The 10,307-nt window shown below is 39.8% G+C and overlaps 1 long non-coding RNA gene across 1 annotated transcript; it reads left to right on the forward strand.

Annotated features, from left to right (window-relative positions):
- The first annotated feature begins 238 nt into the window (after positions 1–238).
- Positions 239–9,917, forward strand: LOC134138732 (uncharacterized). Its single transcript, XR_009958010.1, has 2 exons — positions 239–2,047; positions 8,185–9,917. It is a non-coding gene; the product is annotated as an uncharacterized LOC134138732 (long non-coding RNA).
- The last annotated feature ends 390 nt before the right edge of the window (positions 9,918–10,307 follow it).

Raw genomic sequence — 10,307 nt, forward strand, 5'->3', positions numbered from 1 at the left:
TCAGTCTTTTTATTACAAGTCATTAATTCAATTGCAGAAACTGATGAACTGCATTTATCTAAAATATTTTTGGAACAGCTAAAGATGATTTTAACTTTCTCTAGTAACATCCTTATGTTTATTGAAATACACTATATATACTTGAACTCAGATGAAACATGAGTGCAACTTTATTTTTCAGAAAAAATAAACAAGTATTTTTTTGTATAAACTGATAAATTCAATTGTTTGAGGTAAAATTTATTTTCTATTAATGTATAATGCCAACGCATATTTTCTACTTCTATTTGTGTGAAAATGAAGGCATGAATAAATTTGTAGCAGTTTAAATTGACTGGAAAAAATTGTATGTAATATTGCCAGAAGAAGTCAGGTTACAGATTAGTTAACTATTATCTTGCCATTTTATTTATAAAGAGAAATACAAAACAAGGTGTTCTTTACTCAGGAAAGAACTGGAGTTTATCATAAACAATGGTTGTTTAATATTTGTTGTGCATCAGCTAACAATATACCAAGATCTGTATGTATCTATTTATCTGTCCAATCTTCAGATGGCAAAATGAATCTAGGAGAGTACAACCACATTTATACTGTATACAAACTGAAATAATGTGCAGAATCTAATACGGAAGGAATTCAAGATTTCAGGTCTGCAGGATGTATCCTGCTGGCTAATCCAAACAGATAAAAAACAGATCTGGGGATTCAACTGCCTTGAGCCACCCAGAGCACATACAGTGCATCAAGCTGGACTTTATCGCCACCTCTCACCCTGGGCTAACAGGAGACAGTATTATCTCTTTCAGCAGTCCAATCCAATGTTCCGGATCCCTGAGTCCTTTGCTTCAGAGCCAGGCTTTTTAAAGTATTTACATGCATAACTCCCTTTAACCTCAGAGGGTTTCATAATGTAGGCACCAAAGCACCTTAACCGTCTCCTTTATCAGTGTTTTTGATTGAGAAAGGTAAGTTTGGATTTGGCTCATGAGTCAGTAACTCTTCACTAGCCTGTTTTTTCTTACTATTTTTGCTATTTATTTGTCTTTCAGTAGTAGAGCATGGAGAACCCCTGGCTGCAACAGGAGCTAGCAAATTCTGGGTGAGATAGTTCCTCTCTGAAGATCACTGCCATTTCTGCATTTCCCCCCCAGGAGCAGAGCAAGGATTAATTTAATCTATGTTTATTTAAGATTGGCTGTGCATTGCCCCAGGGCACTGACTGGCTTGCGGCCAGGCATGGACAGATGTGCGCCAGAGCTGACTGCAGGCTCCTCGCCTTCTGAAAGCTGGGTTTCTACATGCTTCACAAAACCAAGGGCATTGAGGACCCCCCAGGCAATCAAAAGGCACCTAGCAGGTGTCTGTGGCGCTGTAAGGACCTTGCAGAAAGGACATAAGGTTGCAAAGTCCTTTCTCTCTGGACTAAGCATGGCTGGAGTCACAAACAGGAGTAAAACAACCCAGAAAGATGCTCCTGCTAGGGCTGGCAGAGAGAGAAAAACCTTCTGAAGCCGGGAAAGGGAGAGATCTCGTCCAGGGTTCAGGGTGCTTCTTTCCTCTGCACTGACTTCAACCATCCTCTGGAGATGGAGACCAGAAGAGAGGCAGGAGAAGGAGCCATGTTGTGTCTTGCTTCCTGTGTGGTTTCCTTTCCTTGCCCATCACTTTCGTTATCCAGAATTTACTTTTCTGCTAGTCTACTAATGTTAGCTCAGCAGCTCTGGCACTTTCCAAAGACACTTAGAGACCTTAGCCTCACGCTAGAGTTTTTTCTCCAGTCCAAAACACCACCTGTGTAAACCTCCCAGTCCTCTTTCTGATGAGAAAACTGCTACGTTTTCAGGTATAACACCCAGGTGGTAAATAGCAACCAAATGGCAATTGCAGAACACAAGATGTCTGGTCTCTCTTGTGAGAAAAGCATGAGCTACTACTAAGAGCACCTACCAGAAGCTTGCTAGTACTTCAGCCACAGTGAGACAAACTCAGCTTTACTGTCTACCATGAGGAACCTGGCTTTGGAGAAGTTTATAAAAGTTAGGAGGTATAAAATTGGCATGCTTATTAATCATTAATATTTGTAAACATTTCCTTCTCCAGGCAGTATTTTACTACTCCCTATAAAATTCCTTTCTCTGAGGCATTGCTATTCTGGAAGTGTCTTTGCCCTACTGGGAATTGTTTTGTTTTCTTTATTTGTTCTCTCTCTTCCGTTGTTTCCTAGTAGATAGTATTCCAGTTGATTTCTTAGGGGACCGTGACATGTGCTTCAGCCACATGAAACAGCCTGAAATGGCGACACCAGCAAGAAAAATACTCTGAGAAATGACCCATGCAAAAGGAAGGGAGAAGCTATTCCAAATTTCCAGGGACAACAAAGATGTGTCTCAAGCTATATGCAAATAGCCATTCCCAGTGGGGTGGCAACTCTGGCAACCTCTACAACCTGAGATCTGACAGGACAGTCCCACCACACACCCGTAAAATACTGCTGGATCCCATCCAGCTTCATATTTGCCCTTCATTTACCTGTAACTGGCTGTGGTCATTCTGTAGTATTTTGCTACCTCCTCCCTAGCAGCACGGGTAGTACAACAGTAGGCACCAGCATTCCCTTGACCAAGGGCATCCCAAACACCTGTCCTGGCCCTGGTGAAAAGGAGGAAGGTTCCTGAGTGGTGCTACAAACTCTGTGCTACACGCATATTGCTATAACTCCTTACAGCCAGAATTGCTCTGTGACCTATTGTTAGTCTTCCAACAGAGTCAAAAAACTAGTTCTGAATATAGAAAATTGACTCCTTTTGGGTTGCCCAAAACCAGAAATATTGAGCACTTCTATTGCTTCAAGTTTGTGAAACTGTATTTAGGTGCTCAGATAGAAAACATTACTGCAATGCAAAGTATTATTTTTCTCTCTTTAGTTCTTCTCAGATATAGTTTAACCACGAGTGAAGAGCCCACACAGATTAGCTTGTTGTTTTCATTTTAATATCATTTTTGGCCTCCTCCTCTCTGAGAAGACAAATTTAACTTAACAGTTCCCAAATAATCATTGTGTACACAAATTCAGATAAGTGTTCTTGCAGAACTTCACCTCCTTCTAGTTATCTCTCAGCCACAGGAATAAGGCCCTCTTTGGCAGCATAGCAAACACTAGATCTGCTACTGTCTTTTGATGAAATATGTTGAGTGAAAGTATATATGAATGCTGACTGAAGCAATATTTTCAGGATTATTTATTACTATTCTCTAGAAAGAAAGAAAGAGCTAGGTCTCCCTAGAGATTCAGTAGACATGGAATGATTCTAGCAAAATCTGTTCATGAGTGAGTCTACTTTTAATAGTGAAAAATCAGCAAGCTGAATTTTACATCTTCATCCCTCCACCCTCCATCCAAAATACGCATAAGCTCCACATCTCTGCTTTTTCACTGGGGAAAGGGAGTGAGAGCACCAGGAGAGACATATTATGTGGGGAGAGGATTTCTTAGGGCAGGTGTAAAGGGAGATAAGTTCTCCTTCACAAGTCCTGGGGGATCAACTCTTACTTGTCTGTTTTGGAAAGGAGAGATGACCAGAAAATAAATTCTAGCAGGTTTTTTTGCTTATAAATACCTGCATATTGTCTTCTCACCATAGCTATGATGGGGCTGATATTTAGGGGAACAGCTAAAGACTTTTCTGAATCCAGGAATGTCTAAGGGTCTCCAAGATAGGCTGGTACATTAATAATGAGGATTCCTTTCTTTTTATCACTATGTGAAACAGAACATGCTCTAGTGTCTGGAAATTATCTTTAGGAAGTTGCAGTTCACACTGGCCTTCTATTCTATTTTATCCCTCTATCATCCTGACTAAGCTAAGCTGATTTCCAGCAGTTTCTCGTGTAGAGGGAAGATAGTTCATAGAATTTATAGCCTAAAAAAAATACAATTTACTGTGCAGAACAATTGGAGAAATTTGGAACATTATCTTACATCACACAGCATAACAGGGATAGCATAACCTGGCAAACAGAACTGGAAAGTAGTTAAAATACCTTTAGGTGAGATTCATTTGCACTGCCAGCAGTGTGATAAGGTTGCATCTGAAGAGCAAAAAGGTTTTGCTTTATCAATAAAAAAATATGGGCTTTTATTTAATAACGAGGGGCAAGGAGCTTCCCCCAACCATAGTTTGCTGTACGTAGTGTGCACACAGACAAACTCAGGATGAATTACCCAGGAAAGTTCAGCTGTTCAAAACTTCAGAAGAATTGGGAATGTGGAAAGATGTGGTGAAGAACTGCAACTGGAATTGCATGGACTATTGCAACTTCATGATCGTGTTCATTTAGAAAACAACTTGTCTCTGGCTATTTTGAAAATACTGCCTGATAGCTGACTTCCATTCTTTATTTCCAAAATATTAATGTTCTGTTTCTTACTTCATAAAACTTTCCATCTTTATACATATGTTTTTCTCTTTTCTCTCCAGAAGAGATCTATGTTACCATTCCTTCAGCTCAGGAATGTATAGGTATCAATTCAATGATAATAAGTAAATGTAACCTGCTAATAACTAAAACTTCACATCTAGACTCATAACCATCTGAATACTGAAAAGGAAGCTTTGCTTCTACAGACTATGGTTATGTGGGAATTATGGAAAACTCAGTTCTTAAGTAGATATTTAGTCAAAGTGGGTTTTTTTTTGTTTATATCCAACATTTTTATGCTGTTACCTCTTCTCTGTAAATAGTGTGAGTAATGCCAGACTGTTGTAAATGTCTTCTTTCTATTAATGTCAGGAGGTTAAATGCATAAAGTGTATTCCATCAGAACACCATCAGAAAAAGATACCTTTTGTATCTGATTAAATATGTGATTGAAGTTATCAAATTTTAAGAGTCTAAGGTTCCCATTTGGTTGGTAGAGAGAGGTAAATACTCCCACAGAACTAATTAGAGCAACTAAGTAAACAATATGAATGACTCCTCAATGCCTCTAACTCAAGTAATGAAGAAAAATTACTTTCCTAGAAACATGTTTCTGGACTAATTTATAAACTAAACATGATTTTTTTTTCTACTTTGTACTTATTCATGATTTGCACTTTGGTATATGCTCTCCTCTAGATCTAACAAAGTAAGGTAGGCAGCAGAAAAAGCAATTCAATAGTCAGAAAACACACTGGGGAAAGAAATTTTGGCTGAAACTATTTAAACGCACAGTGTGGGCACTGTGACCTTATTCTCTGCCCAATGAAATCCAAGCTCGCCTCATTAGTTAGACCTGAAAATTAGTAGCTACAAGTACCTCAGAGAGTGTAATTTTGTAGTACTGCTTTAAACTGAAAAATTGAGTAATTTCATTTGTGAGTGCATGGTAGCTCTCACTTGGTTCATTAAATAGGGAAAGGAACTTCTCTCCAATGGTTCTGAGTGCAAGCAGAAATGTAACTGCCTATGAAATACACTTGTCATTACTGGGAGGTGCAGAGGTAAGAGCTTAGTGAGAGGGACAAAGCATCTGAGGTCCCATGGACCGATTGAGCAGAGGATGATTAAAAATATCTCAGGAGATATTTTCAAGTCCCCTTGTGTTTAATAGCCTGGGCAGTTAAATTTCTGGCTTACTATAGAAGCCTGTAATCAGTCAGGAATAGGAGCTTGCGGAGAGAGATGGAGGCTGAACAGAAAGAACAGAGGTAGAAATAAAAAAAAACTGTGAGGTGAGGCTGATACCCCAGAGGGCTGAGCTGCCATTCAGGGGGACCTGGACAGGCTGGAGAGATGGGCAGAGTGGAAACTCATGAAGGTCAACAAAGGGAAGTGAAGGGTCCTGTCCCTGGGGAGGAATAAGCCCAGGCACCAGGACAGGCTGGGGGTCAACGGGATGCAGAGCAGTTTGGCAGCAAATGCCCTGTGGGTGCGGGTGGACAACCAGTTGACCACGAGTCAGCAATGTGCCCTTGTGGCAAAGGCAGCCAGTGGTCTCCTGGGCTGCATTAGGCAGGCATTGCCAGCAGGTGAAAGGAAGTCATCCTTCCCCTCAACACGGGTGCAGCCACGTCTGGAGTGCTGGGTCCAGCTCTGGGCTTCCCAGTATTAGACGAATGTGGACATACTAGAGTGAATTCAGCGAAAGGCGACAAAGATGTTTAAGAGACTGGAGTATCTCTCATAGGAGGAGAGGCCAAGAGAATTGGGACTGTTCAGCCCCGAGAAGAGAAGGCTCAGAGAGGATCTGATCAATGTGAACAGATATTTGATGGGAGGGTGTAAAGAAGGCAGAGCCAGAGTCTTCTCAGTGGTGCTCTGTGACAGAATAAGAGGCAATGGGCTGAAACAGAAATACAGGACATTCCATGTGAATGTCAAAACCCCCACTTTTTTACAATGAGGGTGGTCAAGCCTTGGAGCAGGTTGCCCAGAGAGGCTGTGGAGTCTCCATCTTTGGAGATATTCAAGGCCTGACTGGATACAATCCTGGGCAACCTGCTCTAGTTTTCAGCAGGGAAGTTGGACCGTGTGATCTCCAAAAGTGCCTTCCCACCTTAACAATGTATAAAAATATGGTGAACCATTTTGCCCTACTATGTGATGAGCTTAGGAAAACAATATATTTTGATTCGAATGCATAGCAATTTGTCCTGTTTAAAGTCACGGTGTTGCTGGACACTGCAAGTTAGTTCGTGTGAAATACCAACTTCCATAAGCTAGGTTTAAAAACAATATTGCAGATTGAAAATGTACTAGCTGATCTAATAAAATGTATTATTGATACCATAAACATGGTCTTGCTCATCTCTACATGGTTACTATTCAAAATTAAATGACAATTCTGCAGCAGGAGTTTTATGTGGGGATAAAGCTTTTTAATTGTTCCCTACCTATTCACGTTTTTGAATGGCTGCTAATGTTTTTATATGATGGCAAATAGATGAGAGATATTGTTCTTCATTAGTAGCAAAGCATATTATAGGAGAGGTACATTTGGAAAGAGCTATCCTGGAAACTGGCTGTCCTTCTTCAACTGGAAAGGAAAAAATCCTCAAACTACAGCCACTGAGGCATTGTAGAAATGGCATCCATTCTCCTGGGTATAATTTATACAAGTTAAAAGCTTAAAAATAGAAAACAAATAAGAATTACTCATAATATATGAAAGAGAGAGAGACTGCACTGTTTTGGTTATGATAGTAACTTTTTATTTCTCAAACCATTTTGGGATCCAGTATTATATTTTTTGAAACTATTTGCAAATCATCAGCCTGCTATATAGCTAACAGAGCAAAACACTATATTTAGGATGATAAAATCAACAGCACTATTATAATAGAAGTGTTTCTCATTTTAACTCTTTACCTACAATAACACCCCGCCCTAGGCAGCACAGGGATCGCTTGAACAAGTTCGTCACTGACGGACCTTGGTTTATTTAGCCTTGAGAAGTAAGTTTGGCTTGGGGAGGGAGAGTATTTAATTGCTGTCATCAACTACCAACAGGGAGGTTGCAAAGGAAAGAGTCAGACTCTTCTCAGGATGCACAGCAGAAAGCCAAGAGGTAATGGTCTCAAGTTGTAGCAAGGGAAATTCCAATTACACATTTAAAAAAAAATATGCTCCCAGTAGGGATGGTGAAGCATAGGACTGGGGCTGCCCTGGGGGACTATGAGATCCCTATCTTTGGAGATTCAAATCTCAGGCTTTGAGCAGCCTCATACAGCTTTGAAGTCAGCTCTGCTCAGAGCAGGGAGTGGCACTAAATGACCCCAAGTGGCACTTCCAACCGGAATTATTCTATGGTACTACTGTATAATTCTAACTCAAATATTGCTTATGGACCCCAATCCAATAAATCTTTTAAAATAAATGTAATAGAAACAAGAGAGGAATATCATTGTTTTATTTGCTCGGTTTAGTCATGAAAGATATAGATAATATGAAAATTATTGACAAGTTAAAAAAATAATAGCTGTAGTTGCAATTCTGTTCTTTGGGAGACGTGTTTTAGTGTTCTCTTTTTGTCCTTTTACAAATGCAAGCTCTGGGAATTTACATGATGTTATTTAAAATGACACTTCATTTTTTTTTAATTCAATTGCCTATTATCACAATAAGACTATCAAGTCAAGAACCATTATTTATACAAAATACATGACAAGATAAAGTAGTTCACTCTATGTTCTCTCTTAGATATTTTTATCCTCCACATCTCTTTCTTCAAGATGCTATTGAAACTAGAAGACAAACACTTTGGATGATGATAAATGGGAACGGGAACAAGGCGCTTGATCTGTAATTTTACGGAAAAATTCCATTATTATTTAGAGATTCCTGGATGGATGAAGGCCTGAAAAGTCACCTGGTAAATGATGTTTTGAAAAGCAACTACAGGGCTGTCACTCTATAGCTTGAAGTCACAAGCAAAAAATGGCTTATATAGAAGAAAAAGCCCTTTTTTCTGAGGAGATAGGAAGGCTGACAGAACCTCTGCTATGGCTGAGGAACAAATGAATACAGAAGAAAATAGTTACAGAACCCATTACAAGATGAAATTATTAATATTAACTGTAGTCAAGAGTCAGAATGGTGAATGAGGGAAATATACTGGAAGAAAAAACTGAATAAATCCAAGAAAGACTACATGAACTTTACTTGACTCTGATAAATCTTTCTGGCAGCTTTCAAATATCTGTGGCAATTTGTATGGAACCAAATGGAAAATTAAGCAAAGACTTTATTCCTTGCATATTCAAAAACTGATAATAATTTCTTTTGGTGTTTTATTATTGCCGTAGATTACATTTCTTTGATACTACTTGAATGGAACCCTTTTGACCATGGAGGGAATCAAAACAGCTTATCTGAAGCTCTGATTAATAAAAATCTCCCTTTGTGTGGAAGTGTTGCCTAACTTTCAAAATGGAAATTAAAAACCTGAATTTCGCACCTCCGAGTCTTTCATGTAAACAGTTGTTACTGCTTTCAAATGCTCCATGGACAAACTGGAATTGCATGAGAGGGGACTCATCTGGGACCACTAATCTTTTTGCCAGTGATTTAAACCTAGTGTACATTAGGAGTCATTTCTTCTAGTTCTTTTCCAAAGTATCTCAATTTTCAATGGCATGCATGTCCAATAATTTCCTCGAAAGGATGAAATTCCCCCAGTGCGATATTGGTACGTTTATATGGAAATGAGGAGCCTGGAGTAGGAAGGGAATCTACTGGAAGCAGCCAGATATCTGGCTGAGAAGGAGGCTGAAATAGGTGTAATTTCATCACCCAGAAGTGCAATGTCCATGCTGCAGCCAATTAGTCTTGTTCCTCAGAACTGGGAACACTGCATCTACCAGCTTCATGGTGAAAAAGGCAAACTCACACTGGCAACAGAGAGAGCCTGAAAACCTAGTGACTTACTAGCATTCTGCTCTAGTGAGAAATACACACGATGCCAGCTATCTTGTCAGAGAAAAGGGCTGGCGATGCTGACTGAAATCTGAACCATTCAAAGGAGGGCAAATCCTGCATCCTGGAGCTGCAGGTTCCTGTCTGTATCATGCAGCCAAGGCTGCAGTACCCATTTGTTTTGGTGGGCAAACACAGAGGATGGAGAGCGCACTGGTGCAGCAAACAGTTAGCAATAAAGTAGGACAGACCACAGTGCAGGGCACAGGGCACAGGCAAGCACACTGACTAGCACCTGCTTACACGTAACTGGCCTTTTCTATCCCCTTATCCCTCTATATTCCCATGCTTATTCCTTCTCAGTCCATCTTGATCTCTCCCCGTGGTTCTTCCCCTAAACACTGCATAATAAGCTTCACACATTCCCACAGTCCTGTCTAAACTTCCTGTAATAAGCTTTAGATAGTGCGACAATCCCCCTGAAATATCTCAAAATAAATTTGCTCTTTCCCATGAGACACATGATAATCTTGTTTTTCTTCTTCTTACCAATACTTTTCTTAAAGCCATTATAAAGTTATGGCTGAACCTTTCCAAAGTTCACATGGGTGGTTGCACTTGATGGTCTATTACTCAGTTTCTTCAGGTCTGTGTATCTATATGTTCAATTTGTTGCTTTTCCTGTTTCTCGTCTTTGTCTTTTTTTGCTGATTAGCCTTTAATCAGATATCCCTGCAAGGTAAATATTAAGAGGACAGAGTCTTAATGTTAAATGAGCTACAGACTGTCAAATTTGGTTTAACCCTTCGGTTAAGCCAAACACGTGGCTTGGAAGATGATTCTTTCAAGGAGCTTGGCAGCTCATTCTGACTTGCACTCACTCCAGCCAGGGAAGCTGAGCACTGGCC

The sequence above is a fragment of the Rhea pennata genome, chromosome 3, assembly GCF_028389875.1.
Source record: "Rhea pennata isolate bPtePen1 chromosome 3, bPtePen1.pri, whole genome shotgun sequence".
Taxonomy (NCBI): Eukaryota; Metazoa; Chordata; class Aves; order Rheiformes; family Rheidae; genus Rhea; species Rhea pennata.